General features: G+C 34.9%; 1 long non-coding RNA gene across 1 annotated transcript in view; it reads right to left on the bottom strand.

The window, feature by feature from the left end:
• LOC122431265 overlaps positions 1 to 15536 on the bottom strand; it is a 222436-nt gene that overhangs the window by 164410 nt on the left and 42490 nt on the right. The window contains exon 2 of the long non-coding RNA XR_006266472.1: positions 8843 to 8923. This is a non-coding gene — a long non-coding RNA (uncharacterized LOC122431265). The remainder of the gene's footprint in view (positions 1 to 8842; positions 8924 to 15536) is intronic.

The following is a 15536-nucleotide window of genomic DNA, read 5'->3' as shown; positions in this document are numbered from 1 at the left end:
ATGAAATTGCTTAAAAACTAATTGGGAAATATTTTTCCTCCTGTTCCTAGAAGATGTTCACCCAAGCACGCAGTCCTTAGATAAGCCCTCACTGCTCCTTTTCCAGTCTGACTCAAATCTTTCTTGCTTCTTCTTTCATATCCATGAATCAACAATGTGCCACCTCCTGTCTAATTTCTTCACTGAGTGATGCTGTTAATTGCTGTCATTATACAATATGTCATCCATGATGAAACTTTCCCCAGTGTCCCTGGATTGGAGCAGTATCTACAGTGTTTGCACTGCGGCTTTGAAGTACCACTCAGACAAGGTGTAGAATATAGTCCCTCAACCCGTTAATGTTGAACTTAAACCATGTAACTTGCTTAGACTAATGACATGAGGAAGTTTCAAGATACCAAGTCTAGCCAAGGTCTCAAAAGACAGCATGTGTTCTTATTGTTTTCATTTGGGTTCTGTGATCCTCCACCAGAAAAACATGCCCTAGGTACCTCTATTCCAAAGAGCACATGGAGGCCTACAGAGGATGTTAGGAGTATATTTAAATTTTAAGAAACTGTTGAACTTTTCTATAATGGCCACACTTTTATATTTCCATCAGCAATAGATGAGCATTTCAGTTGCTTCATATTGTAGATATATAATTTTACATCTTTTTAAATTTTAGTCATTCTAATGAGTGTATAATAGTAGCTCATTTGTGATTTAAATTTTCATTTTCCTGATGACAAGATGTATGAAGTGAAGTAAAAGTGAAAGTCGCTCAGTTGTGTCCAACTCTTTGCGACCCCGTGGACTGTATAGTATATGGAATTCTCCAGGCCAGAATACTGGAGTGGGTAGCCTTTCCCTTGTCCAGAGGACCTTCCCAACTCAGGGATCAAACCCAGGTCTCCCACAGTGTAGGCGGATTCTTTACCAGCTGAGCCACAAGGAAAACCCAAGAATACTGGAGTGGGTAGCCTATCCCTTCTCCAGCAGATCTTCCAGACCCAGGAATCGAACTGGGATCACCTGCATTGCAGGCGGATTCTTTACCAACTGAACTATGAGGGAAGTGTATAGTCCACAGGGTTGCAAAGAGTTGAACAAGACGTATAGCAAATTCAAATACGCTTATTGGTCCTTTACAAATCCTCTTTTGTATGGTATCCGTGCAAATCTTCTGCCTGTTTTTCCTTATTTTTGTCTTCTTCTTATTGAGTTATATTTTAACTTATTCTAGGTACAGTCCTTTATCAGATATCGATTAAACACACACACACACACACAGATGAGACACGTAAGTTGGACTCCACAGTCACAGATATCTGAACCTCTGCTCTTTCTCTCAATTTGCTTTCTTTTCTTCAGATTGCTTGCATTCAATACATTATTTTCATGTTCACTAATTCTCCCATCTTCAAGTTTTTGAGCTATCTGATTTTTTAAAATTTTAGTTATTGTACCTTTCAGTCTAGGATTTCTTATTTCCTTTTTTAACAGTTTCCAGCTATCTGTTAAGATTTCCTATTTGCTCAACAAAACCATTTTTAACTCTTTATACTTATATTCTTTTAATTATTAACCATCTTTGCAATAGATGTCGAAGTCTATCAATGCAACATCTGTAACCCATCTGAGTCATTTCATAAAGTAGCAAACTTATAAGTCTCCATTTAAAACAGCTGTCTTTCAAGGTCAGAGTCCTTTCTCATCTCTGCCTGATTTATGCTGGGACCCTAGTTTCCCCTTCATTTGCATATTATAATGAAAGCAAGAGATTTAGGCAACATTTGTGCACAGATTTGGATTTTTCCCTCCTTTTATATTTCTCTTATTTCTAAGGCATCATCCACTCCTGATCTCTGTCCTTGTCAACTCAAGCTCATTGAGCTGCAGTTTTCTGCTGCCATGATCAAGAGACTGTGTAACACTCTTAGTCCTTAACTGTTGCAGCTGAAGTTTTTCAAGAGTAAATGCTTTTCCTGGTTCTATCTGCTTTTTTATATTCCAGTGGTTAAATTTTTTTCCATTATAGAAGTATAGTTGATTTATAATATTGCATTAGTTTCAGGCATATAGCAAAGTGACTTATATAGATTTTTTTCAGATTTTTTTCCATTATAGCTTACTAGAAGATAATGAACACAGTTGCTCAGTTGTGTCTGACTCTTTGTGACTCCATGGACTGTAGCCTGTCAGGCTCCTCTATTGATGGGATGGGATTATCTCAGCAAGAGTACTGGAGTGGGTTGTCATTTCCTCCTCCAGGGGATCTTCCCAACCCAGGGATCGAACCCACATCTCCTATGGCTCCTGCAGTGGCAGGCGGATTCTTTTACCACTGAGCCAGCTGGAAAGTCTATAGTTTCCTGTGCTGTACAGTAAATCCTGTCGTTTATCTCTTTTATATACAGTGATGTGTATCTGTTAATCCCATATTCCTAATTTATTCTCACTCCATTTACTTGCAGCAAATAAATATATAAACTAGAGACTGGTCAATTAGCACCATGAGTTGGAAGAGTTTGGTCATTCATCAGGGTGTTTTACAGAGGATACACAGATAGATGCTTAGCTGAGTGGGCTACTTAACTGGAGGTCTATTAATAGATATCCATTTTATTACTCCCTCCATTTTATCTGAAGAATATAAGGTTTGGAGTGACAGTTACCTCAAGTTCATACAAGTGGCCTGTGCCCACATGACATAGAAACCCATGTCCTCTTTCTGATCCTGAGCTTCTTATATAAACAATATTTTATTGAAAGACTATTTTGTATTCTGTGTCTCTTTTAGGGCACAAAAATAGTTTTTTCTAAGTCACTATAGAAAAACATGTCTGAGAAAATTCAAAAGGTGATTTTTTTTTTAATATCTGGTGTTCAATTAGTAAACAGATGAAGTCAATATATGGTAAATTAGATAAAAAATGCACCAGGGACCCTTGTAATGCAGCTGAAAATTGCATTTACCTCCATGAAGCAATTGACTGAATGATATGTTTTTCAACATAATATAGTTAAATCGAAATTATACCTTACAGACATTGGCCTTTCTATTTCTTTTGCTATAATGAAAGTCAGCCAACTCATTCATTTCCTCTCCTACTAAAACATGTATCTAAATGACTAAATACACACTGCATTTGACTGGATAATTATATGAATTTGACTTTAGAAAATTTAATACCAGCAAAAACATCCTCCTGAGTTACAAACTTTGCATTCATCTCTAAAGTCTATAATAGTAAAAAGGTATGTACTTCTACCTGTATCTATCTATCTAAATATCAGTATATTAAAACCAATCAATCCTAAAGGTAATCGACCCTGAATATTCATTGGAAGGACTGATGCTGAAGCTGAAGCTCCAATACTTTGACCACCTGATGCGAAGAGCCACCTCATTGAAAAAGACCCTGATGCTGGGAAAGATCGAAAACAAAAGAAGAAGAGGGCAGCAGAGGATGAGATAGTGAGATAACATCACCGACTCAATGCACGTGAATTTGAGCAAACTCCGGGAGGTAGTGAAGGACAGAGAAGCCTGGCATGCTGCAGTTTATGGGATCGCACAGTTGGACATGACTTAGCAGCTGAACAATGACAAAATTTTTACTTTATTTTTGTACAGTGACTTTGGAAACTAGTTTATGACACATAAGATTGACAATTCTCTTCAACAAATTTTTTTCATTCTACAATTTTCACTTATGGTAAGGTTCCAAGATTAATAAATACTTAAAATTAGAAGATATTTCAAATAACAGCCAGTCCATTTGTTTCTAGTCTTGGAATCCTATTTTTCTAGTGATCTTTTAGTTAGTACTTGTATTCTGGAATTGATTTTCAAATTTTCAAAAGAAATCTTGAAAATACCATATTTATTTCATTTACTGTCCATAAGATAGAAAAAAATAATCAAAAGAAAGTGAAAAGTGTTAGTCGCTCAGTTGTGGCTGATTCTTTGTGACCCCATGAACTGTAACCTGCCAGCCTCCTCTGTCCATGAAATTTCCAGGCAAGTATACTGGAGGGGGTTGCCATTCCCTTCTCCAGGGGATCTTGCTGACCCAGGGATCAAAGCTGGGTCTCCTGCATTGCAGATGGATTCTTTACCATTAAAGAATACTGATCTAATTCCCTTATATCACTGTCAATTTTACAGATATAAACAGTAAGATAACTACCTTCTCAAAGACTTTTAAAAAAAAGGCATTTCAAAATCTGGAGCTGCTATATTTGACATATTACCTGAAACTGTAATTGATTATCAGCAATTACTCTCTATAAGTACTAAAAAACTCACAAGTGGGCAGTGAACCTATTAGGTGTCATGTATATGAGAAGGCTCAAAAGATTTTTGAGACATACATGTGGCTGGCTTCCTAGATAACATGATATGAATTGAAGTGGTGATCTACCATCCTTTAGTCTAAACTCGTATTTTTTGTCACTCATCTATTCCAACTAGTTTTAAGGATCATGTTGAGACCATACAATAAAAATGTCAAAACACCAATCCTAGAGGAGATGTTCACACATTTCTTATTCATCTAGGGAGATTATCCCCTGCTTGCTTTATTTAACTTCTGTTATAGAGTTACTCATAGTCCATAATTTATGGCATATTATAACCACCGCGCTCAGTATGACCTTAAATTGCATTTTCTTTACTTAAAATCCCAGGTTTCCATACATATATCCCCTCTCACCACTTTAAAGTGCTAGTAATAGCTTACACATATAAATGTATCTATATACCTTACATATTGCTGACAGCAGTATATGCATATTAATTATAAAATATTCTTTGCTTAAAAATAAATTACATAAAGTATCAAGTCATGATGGAATTATCACAAAACAACACAGTCATGTAATTACTTTTACTATACAGCTCTTGAAACAGAACATTACTAGCAGTCCAAATATCCCCTAATTCTCTCTTCTGATTTATACCTCATTTACTTCTCCCCAAACCACCACTATCCTGAATTAAATCACAGTTTCATACATTCATATGGATTGGAATTTTCCAAGTGAAAAATTTCCTAATTATACTTATAATTTATTTAATATTTATAGGACTATCTAGACTTTTTTTTTTTGTAACTTTATGTCAGTTTGAAGAATTGTGCTTTTCTCAGAATTTATCCAGCTTATATAAATTTTATCTGAATGTAATACTTTATTCATGATATATAATTATTATTTTAATGCCTATGAGTTCTGTAGGAATACTCACTTTTCTGGAATGATGTTCACTTTTAATTTCTGATGTTGTTTTTAATCTTCTCTTCTTTATTTATTAATTCTTCTTTGCCCAGAGGTTAATAATTTATTTTGGTCTTCTCAAAAAATCAACTTCAGATTTAGTTAATTTTCTATACTCTTAATAAATTTGTGTTTTTAGTTTCACTTAATTCTTTTTCCTTTGCTTTTTTTATTTTTATTATCCTTTTGATAATTCCTTGCAATGATACTTAGATAATTGATTCTCAACCTTTTTCATTTCGTCACATTTTAAACTCCCTCTTTTTTTTTACTTTTACCCTATAAGTTTTTTTATATGAATGTTTTAATCAACATTCAATTGAAACTATTCTCTTATTTCTACTTTAAGTGAACTACAAGTTATTTAGACACTTAACTGACAAATGCTTAGGAATTTTTATCTTCTCAATATTGATCATAAACTTATTTGTACTGTGATCAATGAATACTCTGTAGGATTTCAATACACAGAATTTGCTGATATTTGCTTTGTGGTCCAGGATATGGTAGATTTTGATAAATATTTCACAAGCATCTGAAATATATATATATATATGGTAGAATTACAGATTTGAGATGGAGCATTCTCTCTCTCTCTGTATGTATCTATGTATGTGTATATATATGTATATCAATTAGTATGGCTTTAAATCACAGTTACCATATTCTATATTCAAACTGATGTTTTTGCTTATTTTATCAGTTATGAAAAACATATGATTAACTCTACAATACTACTCTGGACTTATTTTAATTATATTCCCATCAATTTCTCATTTTATATTTAAACGTATGTTATTACACCTACTCAAAAGTATAACTGCTGGATCTACCTGAAAATTGATTCTTTATAAAAGATTCCTTTTAACCACAATAGTTTGCTTTGTATATTAAATACATTTTTTAATATATAGCAAAATCAGATTTCTTTTGATTAATGATCACATAGTATAACTTTCCATATCCTTTCGCCTTTCTGTAACTTTATGCAAGGTATGTTTTTAGTAGGGGCTTCCCAGATGGCTGTGTGGGTAAAGAATCCATCTGCCAATGCAGGAGACTCAAGAGACATGGGTTTAATCCCTGGGTTGGGGAGGTCCCCTGGAGCAGGAAATGGCAACCAACTCCAGTATTCTTGCCCTGGGAAATCCCATGGACAGAGGAGCAGTTGTGAACATCTTTGCATTAACACCCATTAATGGATCATTTTCAAATAAAAAATTACCAGTATATTTACTTTAAATACATTATCAAACTATTTTCTTTCTATTCATTACTCCTACTTCATGTTTTTCTTTCTCCTTGAATTATAATTTCATTTATCTTAAATCATATTATATAAGAGATATTTGAGAATTTTTAAATTATTTTAGTTTTTATCCTAGAGTTTGGAACATGCATTCTTGATATATTAAAATATAATCTAATTTAGATAAGAATCTTAGAATATGATGTCAATTATCTTCCTCCCAATGTGCTTTCTTTTGGTATAGGTCAATTCCATATATATATTAATATATTTTTTAAATCTCACATTTATTTAGCTTCACTCACATAATCACCTTTTCTGATGGTCTTCATTTTCTACTACATCTCTGAACATGCATAAAAGATCATTATACCCTTACCTGAAAAAACACCTTTTAATAGTTTGTTTTATGCAGTTCTACTCATGATTAATTCTGCCATATTTTGTTTGACTAAAATATGATTTTGCATTAGTTTATATATAATATAACTGATGAGCATAGATTTATACATAGGCAGTTACTTTCTTTATTACTTTAAATATACTATTCCATTTTTTACTGGCATTCATTGCTCTTTGTGGGAATTAAGCTCTATGTTTTATATTATTCTATTAAAAATATTTATATTTGTTTTAAAATGTTTTCTTTTTGCTTTTTTTTCAAAACAACATACATATCAGTTTTTCATTTATCTTGATTTAAATTAATAGTAGTTTTTAGGTGTGCATTTTGATGCCCTTTCTAGTTTAGGAAATGAACAGCCTTTGTTACTTCAAACAAAAGAACTAAAAAGGATTATAAGAGAGTACTCTAAAATCATATGCCAATAGTTTGGATAACCTGTTGATAGATGAAATAGACAAATGCCAAGGAGCACAAAAAACTTACCAAAACTAAATCACAAAGAAATAGAATATCTAAATAAGCATACATCAGTTACATTCAAGTAAGGAGATTCAATTAGTAATGAAAAGAAATCTCCCAACAAAGAAAATTCTTAAATCTGATTACATGATAGGGAATTGTATCATGCATTTAAAGAACTAAAATCAATTCTCATTTAACTTTAAACAAAACTGAGGGTCCATTTTCTTACTTATTCTTTGAAAACAGAATTACTCTGATACCAAAGTCAGATAAACTAACCATTAGAAAAGAAACTACAGAGCAATATACTTTATGAATATTGATACAAAACTCCTCAACAAAATTCTAGCAAGCCAAATTCAGTTGCATATTAAAATGGTTACACAGTGACCAAGAAGGATTTATCCCTGCAATGCAAGGACAATTCAACACAGAAAAATCAATCAAGGTAATTCACATTAACAGAACGAAAGGAAAAAATACATGAATATCTCAACTGATGCAGAAAAAACATTAGACAAAATTGAAATCCTTTTCATGATTAAGAAAGTCAACAAACTAATAAGACTGGAAGGAAGCCACCTCAACATAGTTTTTTTTTGTTTGTTTGTTTTTGTAATGTATAAAAGTCCACAGCTAACCGTGTCCTCGATAATGAATGACTTAAAATTTATCCTCTAAGATCAGGAACAAGGCATATATACCTACTCCTACAATTTCTTTTCAACATATAGCAGTGGAAATTCTAGCCAGAACAAGTAGGGAAAGAAAGAGAGAGAATGAAAGAAAGAGTATCCCAATCAGAAAGGAACAGATAAAATTATTTGTTCACAGATGACATGATTTTATATGTGGAAAATTCAGTGCTCTACTAAAAATCTATTAGGTAACAGGTGAATTCAACACACTGGTAGGATACAAATCAACATATAAAAAATCAGTAATGTTTTCATATGTTAACAATAAACTATCAGAAGAAGAGATTACAAAAACAATCCCATTTACAATAGCATCACAAAGAATAAAATACTTAGGCATAAACCTAACTAAGGAAGTGAAAGATTTGTACATTGAAATCTATATAACATTGACGAGAGAAATAAGATGCAAACGGAAAGATACCCAAGTTCATGGATTGGAAGACTTCACGTTGTTAAAATTATCATACTATCCAAAACTATCCGTAGGTTCAACACAGTCCCTATCAAAATCATAATTTCGTTTTTTATAAATAGGAAAAAATCCTAAAATTCATCTGAAATTCTTAAATTCAAATTCATATTGAATTTGGTATCTAGGACAAAAATATCCTAGATACCAAAATAATCTTGAGGAATAAAAATAAAGCTGAAGGCCTCGCACTTGCCAGTTTCAAAACATTACAAACTGCAGTAACCGAACAGTATGATACTAGCACACAGAGTGAAAAATATCAGAGAACAGAGCACAGAAAGAAAACTTACCGTCAGATGAGCTTAGTCGAGGGTCCTAAACTACACAGCGGGGAATGTACAACAAATGGTGCTGAGAAACTAGACATCTACCTGCAAAAGACAAAGTTTGACCCTTTACTTATACTGTATAAAAATTAATTTGAAATCAATTAAAGATTTACATGTAAGACCTGAACCTATAAAATGTCCAAAAGAAAACTTAGGGGGAAAGTGTCATGACATCACAACATTCGATTTGGAAATGAGCTCTAGGACGTGACAGAAAAGCATAGGAGACAAAAGTAAAAATAGGACTACACTAGACTTAAAAACTCCTAGGTAGCAAAGGAAACAATCAACGGGATGAAAAGGAGAAAATAATAGCAAATGAAGCAACTGACAAAGGATTGATCTCAAAAATATACAAGCAGCTCCTGCAGCTCAATGCCAGAAAAATAAATGACCCAATCAAAAAATGGGCCAAAGAACTAAACAGACATTTCTCCAAAGAAGACATACAGATGGCTAACAAACACATGAAAAGATGCTCAACATCACTCATTATCAGAGAAATGCAAATCAAAACCACAATGAGGTACCATCTCACGCCAGTCAGGATGGCTGCTATCCAAAAGTCTATAAGCAATAAATTCTGGAAAGGGTGCAGAAAAAAGGGAAACCTCTTACACTGTTCGTGGGAACGCAAACTAGTACAGCCACTATGGAAAACAGTGTGGAGATTTCTTAAAAAACTGGAAATAGAACTGCCATATGACCCAGCAATACCACTTCTGGGCATACACACTGAGGAAGCCAGAACTGAGAGACACGTGCACCCCAATGTTCATCGCAGCACTGTTTATAATAGCCAGGACATGGAAGCAACCTAGATGCCCATCAGCAGACGAATGGATAAGGAAGCTGTGGTACATATACACCATGGAGTATTACTCAGCTATTAAAAAGAATGCATTTGAATCAGTTCTAATGAGGTGGATGAAACTGGAGCCTATTATACAGAGTGAAGTAAGCCAGAAAGATAAACATCAATACAGTATACTAATGCATATATATGGAATTTAGAAAGATGGTAACAATAACCCTATATTTGACACAGCAAAAGAGACACAGATGTATAGAACAGTCTTTTGGACTCTGTGGGAGAGGGCGAGGGTGGGAAGATTTGAGAGAATAGCATTGAAACATGTATATTACCATATGTGAAACAGATTGCCAGTCCAGGTTTGATGCATGAGACAAGGCGCTCAGGGCTGGTGCACTGGGATGACCCTGAGGGATGGGATGGGGAGGGAGGTGGGAGGGGGTCAGGATGGGGGACACATGTACACCCATGGCTGATTCATGTGAATGTATGGGAAAACCACTACAATATTGTAAAGTAATTAGCATCCAATTAAAATAAATAAATTTATATTAAAAAAAGAAAGAAAAGGAAAGCTACAGAATGTGAGAAAATATTTGGCAATCATATACCTAATAAAAAGTTAAACTAGAATACAAAAAGAACTATAACTCAGCAAAAAACAAATAACTCAGTTTTTTAAAATGGGCAAAGAACTTGAATAGGCATTTCTCCTGGAGGGCTACAGTCCATGCCGTCACAAAGAGCTGGACATGATGGAAGCGACTGAGAACAGCACAATGAAGATATACAAATGATCAACCAGCATGTGCAAAGATACTCAACATCACTAATCATTTGGGAAATGCACATCAAACTCAGAATCACATATCATATTGTCTCATTATTATCCTTTTATGGTGACCAGTATCAAAATAGAAAAAGACAGTAAGTGTTGGCAAGCATGTGGGAAAACTGGAATTCTTGCACATTGTTAATGGGAATGTAAAATGGTACACCACTATCACTTCAGTTCAGTTGCTCAGTCGTGTCCGACTCTGTGACCCCATGGACTGCAGCACACCAGGCCTCCCTGTCCATCACCAACTCCCAGAGCTTGCTCAAATTCATGTCCATCGAATCAGAGATGCCATCCAGCCATCTCATCCTCTGCTGTCTCCTTCTCCTCCTGCCTTCAATGTTTCCCAGCATCGGGGTCTTTTTTAATAGGTCAGTTCTTCGAATCAGGTGGCCAAAGTAGCGGAGTTTCAGCTTCAGCATCAGTCCCTCCAATGAATATTCAGGATCTGATCTCCTTTAGGATGGACTGGTTTGATCTCCTTGCAGTCCAAGGGACTCTCAAGAGTCTTCTCCAACACCACAGTTTAAAAGCATCAATTCGTCAGCACTCAGCTTTCTTTAAGGTACAACTCTCACATGCATACATGACTACTGGAAAAATCAAAGCTTTGACTAGATGGACCTTTATTGACCTCTACAGCAAACAATATAGAGGCTCTAAAATTTTAAAAAGAGAACTACCATATGCTCCATCAATATTACTTCTAGCTATATATCCAAAAGAATTGAAAATAGAATTTCAAAAAAATATTTACATACCCATGTTCAATGCAGTATTATTTAATAATACCAAGAGGTGGAAACAATCTAAATGTCCAGTGATGGATGAATGGATAAAGAAATGGTATATACATGCAATGAAATACTATTTATCCTGAAAAAAGAAGGAAATGCTGTCATATACAACATGGTTCAAACTTGAAGACATTATGCTAAAAGAAATAAGTTAGTCACAAAAACACAAATATTGCATGACTCCATTTTAAATGTCTCTATACCAGTAAAACTCCGAATCAGAAAGTAGTATGGTGGTTACCAAGGACTGGTTGGCGGGGGGCGGGGGGGGGTGACAAGTGGGAGTTATTCATTGGGTATATATTGTAGTTTTGAAAGACAAAAGTTTCTATAGACCTCTTGCCCAACAACGTGAATATTTGTTGTTCAGTTACTGAGTCATGTCCGACTCTTTGCAACCCCATGAATTGCAGCACACCAGGCTTCCCTGTCCTTCACTATCTCCCTGAGTTTGCTCACATTCATGTCCACTATTACATTATACACCCAAAATGGTCAAGATGGTACATTTTATGGTGAATTTTTTACCAGAGTAAATGTTTAAAAAGCAGATGACTGGTTGCCAAGAGATGGGTTGAGAAGAAAGGAAAGAAAGGCACACAAGGAAATGTCCAATATATACATCAAGTCACTTAGCAGAGGACTTTCCTGGTTGCTCAACATTAAAGAATCTGCCTGCAAGGCAGGAGATGTGAGTTTGAGACGCTGGTTCAATCCATGTGTCAGGAAAATCCCCTGGCGAAGGAAATGGCAACCCACTCCAGTATTCTTGCTTGGGAAATCCCATGGCCAGAGGAGCCTGGCAGGCTACAGTCAAATCTCCACCACCACACAGCAGAATTTACTTGAAACATATCACTTTAAAATATTTTTTCAAATAAAGCTATCAAAGTATTAGAAGAAAACTTGGGGAAATTCTTTTATCTTCTTGAAACGGAGGACTACTTTCTAGATAAGTCTCTTAGCTAATAAACTATAAATAAAGACTGATAATTAAACTACCTGATATTCTTTTCAATTACATGAACAAAAATGCCATAACCAAAGTCCAAAGACAATTTATAAACTGGGGGAAATGCCTGAAATTCCTATCACAGAAAAAAAAAATGCTTTCCTAATATACAAACAGCTTCCAGAAATCTAGAAGAAAAGAACAACCCACTGAAAACAGCTCAAGAGACAAACAGGCAGTTTACATAAAAATAAATACCAATGACCATTAGTCAGATAAAGAGGAGTTCAACCCCACTCAGGATAAAAGATGTGAAATAGAAATACTATTTTTCACCCTCAAATTAACAAAAATTGAAGAGTACCAACACATTGTTAGCAATGCTGGGAGACAAAGGAGTCAAGATATTACTTGATTTGGGGAATATACAAATGGAACATATTCTATGCAAGGAAAATTGACAATAGCTTTCAAATAACACTTGAATTTACCCTTTGGCAATGGCACTTCTTGAAATGTATTCTAAAGATATGACTGCTCATAAACAAAATATATGTATGAGGTTATATATGGTAGTATTGTTTATAATAGCAAAAGGCTAGAAATATCCCAGTGTTTAGAAAGAGATAAAATAAACTATTCACCTCTCCTCCAAGATACACACACACACACACACATCATACTTTACAGGTCAGTTCCACTGCATCACCTTGAATTCCATGCTGTGGCCTTATACTTCACACTTAACCACATCTCTGAGTCTTTATGCTTCCTGTTTGTTTCCTTCATCATATAGGTCTAACTTTTCTCTTTTTAAACCCTGTATAAAACTCCTGTTTACCCTGATCAGATATTGTATCTCTTGAGACACCTTTCATAATTTCACAAATAGGGTATCCCTCATTTTTCAGAAAATGGCTGTTAATAAGACCAATATAAGTTAAGACTTTCCTTAGCTTACTTTCAGCATGATATTTCATTCAAAGTGAAATAAGAAGTCAAAAGTAGAGTCAAAGCAATTCACATATTTACTCTCATCTCTTAGAAATATGAGATTCATGAACACGGAGATTCACTAACAACGTAGCATTATCTTGTTTATTTACTCTTCTGTAGGAACACTTAACATTAGAGCTACCTTCTTAACAAAAGTTTAAATATACTTTACTTACATTAACTACAGGTACAATACTGTATAGCCTATCTCTAAAGCTTATAAATTTGCTTCACTGAAACCCACTGATTTGGTAACTCCCTATTTTCCCTTCTTTTTAGGCTCTATTAATCACCTCTCTGCTCTTTGATTCTATGGATTTGATACTTTAGATACATGATACAAGATGTATGAATTTGTGCAGAATTTGTCTTTCCAAGACTGGCTTATTTCACTTAGCATAACATCCTCAAGGTTTACCCATGTTGCCACACACTGCAGAATTTTCTTCTTTTTTAGAGGCTTAATAGAGCTCCAGTGCATGTATATACTACATTTGCTTTCTGCTGATAGACACTACTGGGTATTTATACAAAAGAACTGAAATCAAGATCTCAAAGAAATATTAGCACTCCTATAGTAATTGAAGCATCATTCACAACAGCCAAGATATGGAAACAACTCAGCAGTAAATCTCAAAATTTGTTAAGACGATGAAGAAAAGTAGAGTAAGTTCAGAGAAAAGAGAATAATCAGGATTGTAGACTGGGAGACCTTTTCAGGCAAGGTTGACTACCAAGACTATTTCTATACTGTTCCTTCTTTTGAGAGTAAAACAAACAGAAGATAGTAAAAATCCTTCCCAGTTCTCTATTCCTCAAGCTTTCCAAGTATCCTTTCATGTGTCAAAAATCTCTCTGATTGCCCTTATCTTTTGCCCCTGCCACAGAGACCACTCAAGTTTCTGCTTCCACCCATGCCCTAGCAACTGTGCTTCTGGTATCATTACTAGACCTTGGCTTTATGTTTTCCGGTTTCCCTCTGCAATGAACTGTGGGGAAACATCTAGGAATCCCTCATTATCATTTCTATAGACAATAAAAGTGCTTACCTGATTATCTTCACACGATATGGCATCTATACCCTGTCAGTCACCATTGATAACAATAGTTTACCACTGATTCAATAGTTGCTCATTGAACACAAACTCCCTGTCACATTTGTCTATATATCCTACTATTAATACAGTAGTCTGTACAAAGCAGAAACTTAAATTTCAACAAAAGAACAACTTAATAAAAATGGAAGACAAAAAAAAAAAAAAGGAAGACAGAGAGCAGAACAAAACCATGAGATTAATTTGAGTGACAGGTACATTTCAGTGTGGTGGCAGAGAGGAAATATGATGAGTTATCAGAAAACTGCTTTCCAAAACATCATGGTTCAAGAGAGGATCCATGGGCACGTTTTAGGAATAGGATAGATTGAAACATTCATCTTCGAATAATTACTTGCCTTAGGGACAGGGATCTAAAATGGCTTTTGGAAGGGATCATTTCACTCCAAAGTGCAATGCTGGTTCATACCTCCACTTCCTTCTCCATTTTGTCTGTTTCTACATATATCAGGTCATTCTTCCTGTGATCTTAGCTCCTAGACATACTGGGAAACTCAATGACATAGACTTGTGGTTAAAAAAAAAACAAAACATAATGGAAACATGCAGACATGACTGGGCAATCTGACGAGGCTTTACAATTAGTTCTAGAGAAAGGATGATAATAATTATATATTCAGTTTCCCCAAACACTGAATCCGTTAAACATTTGGTTATAAATTCTAACATTAAAATTGTTAAAAAGCAGTGAGGAAAAAATCATAGAAGAGTCTAGTGATATTTGTTATATTCAAATGTGTCCTTACCAAAAACTAAAACATTATTTAACATTGTTTTTGTTTCATTGTTACTCACTAGATTAGCCTACCAAAAATTAGTCCATTTGTTTTACCCTTGTAAATTCTGAGAAATCTTTTCCGTATACAAAGTGCACCAAAAGAAAGGAGAAAATTGCATTCGTGGTGGCTCAGACAGTAAAGAATCTGCCTGCAGTGCAGGAGACCTGGATTCGATCCCTGGGCCAGGAAGATCTCCTGGAGAAGAGAATGGCTACCCACTCCAGTATTCTTGCCTGGGAAATCCCATGGACAGAGGAGTCTTGCGGGCTAAAGTCCACGGGATGGCCAAGAGTCAGACACGACTGAGCGACTAACACTTTCACTTTTTTTTTCATGCAACATTTTTTAACTGAGAATGCCCAAT

This window comes from Cervus canadensis, chromosome 29, assembly GCF_019320065.1.
Source record: "Cervus canadensis isolate Bull #8, Minnesota chromosome 29, ASM1932006v1, whole genome shotgun sequence".
Classification (NCBI taxonomy): Eukaryota; Metazoa; Chordata; class Mammalia; order Artiodactyla; family Cervidae; genus Cervus; species Cervus canadensis.
The sequence above is the reverse complement of the archived record's forward strand: the minus strand, read 5'-3'. Positions and strand labels throughout refer to the sequence as shown.